This window comes from Trachinotus anak, unplaced genomic scaffold (assembly GCF_046630095.1).
Source record: "Trachinotus anak isolate AG129_WGS33_773 ecotype Australia unplaced genomic scaffold, CSIRO_AGI_Tana_v1 ptg000005l, whole genome shotgun sequence".
In the NCBI taxonomy this organism is placed as follows: Eukaryota; Metazoa; Chordata; class Actinopteri; order Carangiformes; family Carangidae; genus Trachinotus; species Trachinotus anak.
This window is the reverse complement of record NW_027273856.1, coordinates 12,292,612-12,301,948: the sequence shown is the minus strand read 5'-3', so window position 1 is coordinate 12,301,948 and position 9,337 is coordinate 12,292,612. Positions and strand designations below refer to the sequence as shown.

Here is a 9,337-nt window from a genome sequence, read left to right as displayed (position 1 = left end):
TACTATACACTTCAAATATGGTTAGAATTTGTATGTAGCATGCATCTGGGTTACAGTGGTACATTCTGACAATGCTTCAAGCATACTCAAACTCAGAAATGCAGTGGGCAAGAGTGAGTGTTTTGGAAAAGTCTGTGAGACTGTCATGAATGACTGTGCATGCGAAAGGAGGGAGACTTCAATGTGTTCTTTTCTGAAGAATTCTTCTTTTTATTCCCGCCATTCATAGTCAGCTATTTTTGTTATCAGGGAAAGGACCTTTGGACTGACACCAGCTGCTTTTTGGAAGCATTCTTCTCCACTTCCAATCCCTTGTCAGGATTTATATTGAAAAGGTATCTGTCGAATGAAATACAACAACTTAAGTAAAAACTGTGGACACTACTGTGATATAGTTTTTTCATACAAAACAGTGCAGAACAGTGGGAGTTTGCACAGAGCATGTTCGTGATGGGTGTCTACATGTTCTCCCTGTTCCAGAGAACCCTCTATGTCCAGAGAGGTTAGGTTAACTGGGGACTCTATACTGCCTGTACTACCTTTAGGGAACAGGAAGTAACTTGACGATTGGCTACTCAAAGGCTTCTTGAGTAGTTGAGTTTCGTTTCATCATTATTTCATGAACAAACTTTAGCAAAAGCTCTGTGGCATTTGGTGACTGTTGCTGCATCTTACAAGCACGCATACATATGTACGAGAAACAATAATATATTGGTAAACTATATTGGTTGTTTCAAAACAACCTGGTAGTCCTCTGATGACCAGTGTAGTGAATGACAGACAGTTGGAATGGTGATTAAAAAAAAAACCCTTTACAACTGTTAAAACTATATCTGATGTATAGAACTGACTTATGCTCTCTCTGCAAGAACTCCAATGTGGCTCCTTGGGCTGCTGGGTAAGAAATGTTCAGGCAGTAGTAAGAGCCAAACATCAACACAAGAGCGTCACTGAAGACAGTGATGTGGCTATTCTCAATGGTCTGGTCCACAGATAGCATGAAGCACTGTGCTGCCAAAGGAGAATTTCCTGTTGTATATATGGACAAGAGAGGGGATCAGTCAAATTTTGTGGCAAACTGAGCCACAAGACCACAAAGTCTAAAAATTATTAAAATATTTTTATGTTTACAAACTGACTGAATCGTATATCAAAAAACTCATAAATCATTACCCAAGTGGTTATGGAACTACTGTAGTCTAATATAACAATAACAAACAAAAGAATCAGAATCAGAATCAGAATCAGAATCAGAATCAGTTTTATTGCCAAGTATGTTTTCACATACAAGGAATTTTTTCTGGTGATTGGTGCAATTGATCAGCAACAGTGGGGCTCTCTAGCCTTGTTGATGAGGCTAATAGCAGATGGGAAGAAGCTATTTTTGTGGCGAGAGGTTTTGGTCCTGAAGGACCGCAGCCTCCTGCCAGAGGGGAGTGTCACAAAGAGTTTGTGTCCAGGGTGGGAGGAGTCAGCTACAATCTTCCCTGCACGCCTCAGAGTCCTTGAGGCGTACAGGTCCTGGAGGGACGGAAGATTGCAGCCAATCACCTTCTCAGCAGAGTGGATGATACGCTGCAGTCTGTTATTGTCCCTCTCCGTGGCAGCAGCGTACCAGATGGTGATGGAGGAGGTGAGGATGGACTCAATGATGGAGGTGTAGAAGTTCACCATCATAGTCCTTGGCAGGTTGAACTTCTTCAATTGCCTCAGGAAATACATCCTCTGCTGAGCTTTTTTGATTAGGGAGCTGATGTTTAGCTCCCATTTGAGATCCTGTGTGATGGTGGTTCCCAAGAAGCGAAAATGCTCCACGGTAGCCACGGGGGAGTCACACAGGGAGATGGGGGTGGGTGGGGCTGGGCTCTTCCTGAAGTCCACTATCATTTCCACTGTCTTCAGAGCGTTTAGCTCTAGGTTGTTCTGCCTGCACCAGGTCACCAGACGCTCAGTCTCCCACCTGTAGGCAGACTCATCGCCATCAGAGATGAGTCCAATGAGAGTGGTGTCGTCTGCAAACTTCAGGAGCTTGACAGACTGATGGCTGGAGGTGCAGGTGTTGGTGTACAGGGAGAAGAGCAGAGGAGAAAGAACGCAGCCTTGCGGGGATCCAGTGCTGATGGTCTGGGAGTCAGACACGTGCTTTCCTAGCTTCACGTGCTGCCTCCTGTCAGACAGGAAGTCGGTGATCCACCTGCAGGTGGAGTGGGGGGGTTTAGGTTTGTAGTTTGTGATCTTTCTGAGCCCTTTCCAGACAGAAGCAGAGTCATTGGCTGAGAACTGGAGCTGAAGTTTCTCAGAGTACAGTCGTTTAGCTTCTCTCACCACCTTGCTAAACCTGTACTTGGACTCTTTAAACTTGTCCCTGTCCCCACTCCTGAAAGCTTCCTCCTTTTGCCTCCTGAGCTGACTGAGCTTAGCTGTGAACCAGGGTTTGTCATTGTTATAACTCACCCTGGTGCGTGATGGGATACAGCAGTCCTCACAGAAGCTGATGTATGACGTCACAGCCTCTGTGAACTCATCCAGACTGTTGGAAGCAGTCCTGAACACCTCCCAGTCAGTGCAGTCCAAACATGCCCGCAGATCCTCTATGGCTTCACTGCTCCACTGCTTCGATGTCCTCGCAACAGGTTTACACAGTTTTAGTTTCTGCCTGTATGTGGGAATCAGGTGGACCATGACATGGTCAGAGTGGCCCAGTGCAGCCCGGGGGACGGCGTGATAAGCACCACTGATTGTGGTGTAACAGTGGTCCAGAGTGTTCCCCTCTCTGGTCGGGCAGTTAACAAACTGTCTGTATTTGGGCAGTTCATGACTGAGGTTCCCTTTGTTAAAGTCACCAAGTACAATAACTACGGAGTCCGGGTTGGTCCGCTCCACACACAGTATCTGGTCTGCGAGCGCCCGCTGTGCCTCCTGCACGTTGGCCTGTGGTGGGATGTAAACACCGACCAGGATGAATGAGGTGAACTCACGGGGGGAGTAGAAGGGCCTGCAGTTTATGATGAAAGTCTCCAGGTCAGGAGAACAGTGCTGCAGGATCACTGTCACGTCTCTGCACCAGCCACTGTTTGCATAAAAGCAGATTCCTCCACCTTTGGTTTTGCCGGACAGCTCTGTGTCGCGATCCGCTCTGAAGAGCTGGAAGCCGGCCTGGAATGGATGGATGGATGAATGGATGGATTTTTTTTTTTTTTTTTTACATATTGTGGTATGAGTTATTGTAAGTTCAGCATACACATGCTGTGGATGGAGAAATCCCAAGAAGGCAGCAGCTAGTCAGACAGAAATGAGCAGTATATTAACCAAATTGATCAAAATAGTGATATTAAAAGTCTCTTACCAGTTTGAATTCATTCAAATACACTGTCAATGAATAAACAGTCTCCAATCCATACTAAAGCTACAATTAACAATGACACAAAGCAATCAGACCACAATCCAGCCCAGAAGTGTAAATCCAAATCTTTAACAGATCATACTGTAAAGAGATATCATGCACTGATGTCTTTTGAAGATCATGTTATCTCAGTATTGATTGTTATCACAAAACAATTTTAGGTTTAATTGTTCTCCACCAAATGACCCTTGGCAAATTAAACTTGCAAAACTCTGAAGACAAATAGTATTTCCAAAGTTTCATTGTAGTCTGATGTTTCTGTCACTGAACCATTTTGTTTGTTGAATAGCTCTATGCAGACTGAAAAGAAACTCAAATGTTGGTATTACACTAGACAATACTGCATTTTGTTGTCCATGATTAAAACTTTTTTGTGAATTCTATATTGTATTTTAAAATCTTTTCATTAGCTACTGTCTGACAAGCTGCTGACGCACTGAGACACCTTATCTGCATTACTAGAGCCTGAGCTAAAGTCTATACATTCATTTTGCTTCCAATCAACAACTCATGCCATCATGTCAGAGCATGAGACCTACCCCTTTAAAGCCCAACACTATACTGTAATAACACTATAATAACACTAAGTAGGACAGACACAGTAGGACATTCAAACATACCACACAGAATAATGCATGGTGTACTTGGAAGTTCAGCACAGTCCACTTCAGAGGGCAGGGTTGTTTGATCCATTTTATGGAACATCTGTTCCTCTTCCTCAATGAAGTATTTGAGAAGTAGTTGTAGACACCCGGCAGCATTGACATCTACAACATTCTTGCTTGATGCTTCCATTTCTCTGAAGATGGTCTCTATCTTCCCTGTCTTGTCACTAGACTTGAGGAATGAAACATCTCTGGCACATTTAGTTGCTATGGCTTTCTCATCAATGTCCACACCTGTAAGCTCTTTCAAATGAGTCTTCATGCCAGTTGTCTCAAATAAATATGGCCATTCCTTTGTCAAGTCAGAGGTTTCAGCTCCGCTGATAATATCTTTTCTCTGAGTGAAGAAGGTGGCCCTCATCATATTCTCAATAGCTTTGGTGTCACAGCATTTTTCTTTGTACATTTTCTTAATTCTTCTTGTGCATGCTTCTGTGATTCAGGTGTTTCATCAGGTGGTAGCCGCATTGGTTGCCAGTTTATACATCCGTAAGTGTCTAGTCTCTTCCTGGGTGGGGTATCCTCTCCTTCACTGGTGCTAATAACTTGTCTCTTAAAGTAAAGTGAAGTGGTTCCTCTCCTCAAGTTATCCACCCTGCTGATCATCTGTTTAGTGAGTGAGTCATACCCACTGCCTACAATTTCCCCTTCAATGACATCTGTGAATGCCACAGGATACACCTTTGCTATTTTTCTTGCAATCTCACTGAGGTGTTTGACATATTGTTAAGATTTCACTGACCACCAGCCGTATTATTTCAAGTCTCTCACTCTTTGTTGGTCGCTTCCCTGTTTCCAGCTTTCTGATGATCTCAGATGGCATCTTGTGCCAAGGAATTTCAAACTTGAAATGCCAGCTGTTGTCAGACAGTCAACAGGGTGTGAAATCCGTCTTGAGCTACTTGTTGACATTGGTGAAGTTGAACTTGCTGAGCTGTAGCCACCTGAAGGGTTGCAGAAGTAAACAAAGAACAACTTAAGCTGTTATGAAATGATGATGCAACAGGCGCTATCCATTTCTCCACACAGTGTAGAATTTGGGGTGGCTTAGCCAATTTTTCAGCCCATCATAGGAACAAAACAAAATCCATGATATATTTATAATGTAGAAAACCATAATTAATATCTTAATATTTACATACACCAAATAGCCACAACATTAAACCACCTGCATAATATTGTGTAGGTCTTCCTTGTGCTGCAAAACAGCTCTGATCTGTTGAGGCATGAATGCCACAAGACCTCTGATGGTGTCCTGTGGTATCAGGCACCAAGATATCAGCAGTAGACCTTTAACCCTTTAACATGCACTGCTGTAATAAAAACACATCTCGGCAAACTCGGCAAAACCCATTTTTGGCTGTTTGCCCTTATTCCCCTTACTGAAAAGAGTGAGTAATGGTGATTATATCCACTGGGTGGCAGTGCTGTAAAAAGATATCACTGTCTGAAAGCTGTGAAAAAAAACGTAAATTAATTGGTAACAAGCCAGTCTTTGAAAATTTACTGCAAGTGACACCAAAACTTTAGGTAATTTTTTAACAGATGACTTGTTTAGACACTGTAACGGTTAAATTTTGACAGAAACATGAATATTATGTATGTGTCTATGGTACCTGGGAAAAGGTGTGTGACCACTCGGTTGAGTTACCCAGTTAGGGCAGAGAGAACCTGGTCATAAGGCAATCACTGATCTCCTTACTAGACTAAATAGCATGTGTTTTACCTTTTTACATCTATAAAGCCATTTTATCTCTGTGTAACACATTTTATAAAGACAGAATCAGAAATAAAACCTACTTCAAACATAGGTGAGGTCAGCACACAAAGCCCTCAGTGCACATACACTGAGAATGTACTTGAAGTAGAGATCTTGTGTCCAGCTGTAATATTCTACTTTTATTCTTTTTCTATTCTAGTTCTATGAAATAGTTCATTTTATCATGTTACATTTATTCAGAGTTCTAATATATTACATTGACTACTGTACTGTACTATGTAAATTGTTTTTGTGAGAAATTGATTAATATTGTTAACACATTCTACTGTCTGTAATCAGAATCAGAATCAGAATCAGAATCAGAATCAGAATCAGTTTTATTGCCAAATAAAAATATTGTAATGTTTTATATGAAAGAAAATGAAAATTTAGTTGTTTTGTAGTTTAAAATTCCAATGATGCCTGACACTTGTCAGTCATGCCTCAAACTACCCAAACTTGGCAAGTCAACCATCTGGTTGATTGAAGTTTCCGCTGCCTGGATGGGTCATCTGAGAAAGAAAAAAAAAACTGAAAAGTTGTTAAATGTGGAGCCAGGAGCACAATTCTCCCAATAAATAATTATTTGCAAATGTATTTAATAATATGACTGTTAAAGGCCAAATGCCATTGTAACAAGATAACCAATGTGCTTCAGCAGTCAGGGGTTTTAATGTTGTGATTCATCAGTGTATTTGACCTGCAAATTGTAACTTGCATTGGTTTAGCATGTCTTATCGACCACATCATTTATCCTATGAGGGTTAAAGGGTCAGTTACAGTACAACTCTTAGCATGTACATAAAATAATTTCAAAAGTGTGTGTTCTGCCAGTAAAGATTTTGCATATGATACACAAAAGAAAAGCCAGAGGTGGAAGACCCTCCCATATCATTTAGATCCTGTCACATTTTGGTCTCCCAGAAAATTATATCAGTAGATACTGAAGAAACAGCAGTGGCTCATACAACAGCTGTGTGTTGACATCGTTAAACTGAGGTTGGGTATATCACTGAAAATACATTGAAGATTCTAACTGGGAGGCAATGTATCTACAGTCTATCACATTACAATTCTTGTGGTGGCAAGAATCACATTATCAAAACATTCAAACTTTTCTAAAATAGTACTAATAGATGCTTGTCTTTCTTTTCCCCATTATGCCAAAAACACCATATATGTATTGAAGCATGCATTTTTGAATACTAACCTATAGCTATCAAAAATGTTCCTCCCGTGTTGCTGAATTAAATTGTGTTTCAGGTTTATTATTGTGTTTCATTACCAGCTATCCTGTTCATTCTCTATGTTGATAGACTGTACCATTCATGCTAATTAATTTGGAGAAGGAAGACGGACACTTGTCAAATCACAGTAAAACTTGATCAGAGATGCTGGGATGGACTCAATACAATTAGTTCACATTTGCAACTAGTGAATTTTCTTTTTTTTTTTTTTTTCAGGCCAACCAGGACATCTGCATTCACCATTAAAATTAGTTAAGAATCAGTACAAACACCAAAAAAGACACATTCTCTGCAACAGAGGCATGTACTCACGAGTAGAGAACATCTCATCAGGCCGTGTTTGAGGACTTTCACTGGCTCTGTTTGAGGACTGTTGGTTGCTTAGAGGACTGTCCAACACATCTCTTTGGCCTTAATAAAAGACACACAATACTGGAATTATGTCTTATATTTTGCCACAATAACACTACACAGCTTTATTTGGGGATAATGATAAATAATATAATAATAAACCGTGGAAAATTATATACTTACAGTATACACTCACCAGCCACTTAATTAGGTAAAAAGTGTTCACAAAAGTAGAATTTATGGCAGAGCTGTTTTATTTGACTGCATTAGAGGTAACTGGTGTACCTAATGAAGTATTATGTACAAATCAAAACACTTACTTGTGGTGTGAAAGAAGTTTCCTCACTTCCACTGGCTTTAGGACATGAAGAAGGTCACTCTCCTGTATGTAGCTCAAGTCCTCAAGCTCCTGGACACCTAATTCCTGAAGAACTTCAAGCAAAGGCTCAACTTCCCTTAGTTTTGGAGGACTTGATTTAATGAAAGCGGCAAGAGCACTATCCCCATCCATGACTATATGGGAGAGATGAGACAGACTGATAGCTTGGTTTCTGTGATCATTGTTCTTTATGTATAACTAAAGTCACTCTTTTATAAGTAAAAGGGCTTGAATACTTGAATGCCTCTGGCCCATAGTCATCTCCAGCTACATTACATAAATTTTAATAACATATCATGAACCAATCAATGTAACATTTCCAGTAATCTCTGAGGATCTCTGTCCCTATATTTAGAGTACTGCTTCACTTTAGGCATTTGTGTTGGGATGGAGTCAAAAGGACAGAACTTTGTACAATCTCAGTAAGTATATCTAACACAGTGTGGTTTTGTTCACAATGAAAAATGTATGCTATAGTAGGGTTGTCACGATACCAGAATTTCAGTAGTCGATACCAATACCTGTGATTTTCCATGATTCTCGATACTAATTCGATACCATGATTAAAAAAAAAAAATAAAACAGAGCCCATGTACTTTTAAATTCACTAATTTATTGAAAACTGCTTTAAACTGTCAGGTATTTAATACCACTATAAAAACAAGCAATACTGTGCTTTATGGTAATAAATAACAACAATATTCAACTATTTACATTCAAAAAAGAACAGCAGTGGCATGGAGCCATAAAACAAACAATATTCTTCTTCTTATAAATATGCAGATAAATAACTAAACTACAGTGGTGTGGAGCCTGATCTCACATCACTAAAACCTCTAACACCAGCCACTGTTTGCATGTCGGCTTGTTTGTGTCTAGAATTGCTCCGTATTCTTCCGCCTCCGATGCAAAATATTTCCACTCGCGACTCTTCGTACCTGTTTCGTCACGGAGCCGACGTGTTGTGCTTCCACTCCCACCTGCTGAAGCCATTGTTATTGTTATCTCAGCGCCGCTGACTGCTCTGTGCTGCTCACACGCGGACACTGCCCCCGTCACTTCCGCCAAGAATCGACACGGCTCGCCGCGGGAAAAGTTGAATATTCGGTTCTGACGGTTCCAGAAAAAAGCAGGTATCGATGTATTTTTTGCGTGTTGGTATTGAATTGGTACCGGAAGTATCGGTTTTTGTGACAACCCTATGCTATCGCAGTAGTATTCTGGTACATTCATGTATAGTCTGGTTTCATCTTTACATTTTTCCCATTATCTTTACTCTGTGTCAATAATGCTATGTTTCAGTGAAATCAAAGTTATCCCAAAAAGCTTGTATGCAGGCAATGGGTAATAATCCAGTTTCAGCTCAGCTTTCCAACACCTCATGCTCTTTCTTGCCTCTTTCACTTCATATAGTCCAAACTCTGGCAAATATGACACATCATGTGGTGTAACAATAAAGTACATATGCTTGTCTTCCTTCACCAGCATGAGCTCAGTTTGTCCGAATTCAGTTGACTCGCCTTTTCTCATACA

At 40.6% G+C, this 9,337-nt stretch overlaps 1 long non-coding RNA gene across 1 annotated transcript; it reads right to left on the bottom strand.

Annotated features, from left to right (window-relative positions):
- Nucleotides 1-865: 865 nt before the first annotated feature.
- On the bottom strand, nt 866-8,865 carry LOC139621627 (uncharacterized). Its single transcript, XR_011691037.1, has 3 exons — nt 8,743-8,865; nt 4,840-7,938; nt 866-1,029 (listed from the first exon to the last, which is right to left on the bottom strand). It is a non-coding gene; the product is annotated as an uncharacterized lncRNA (long non-coding RNA).
- Nucleotides 8,866-9,337: the final 472 nt, after the last annotated feature.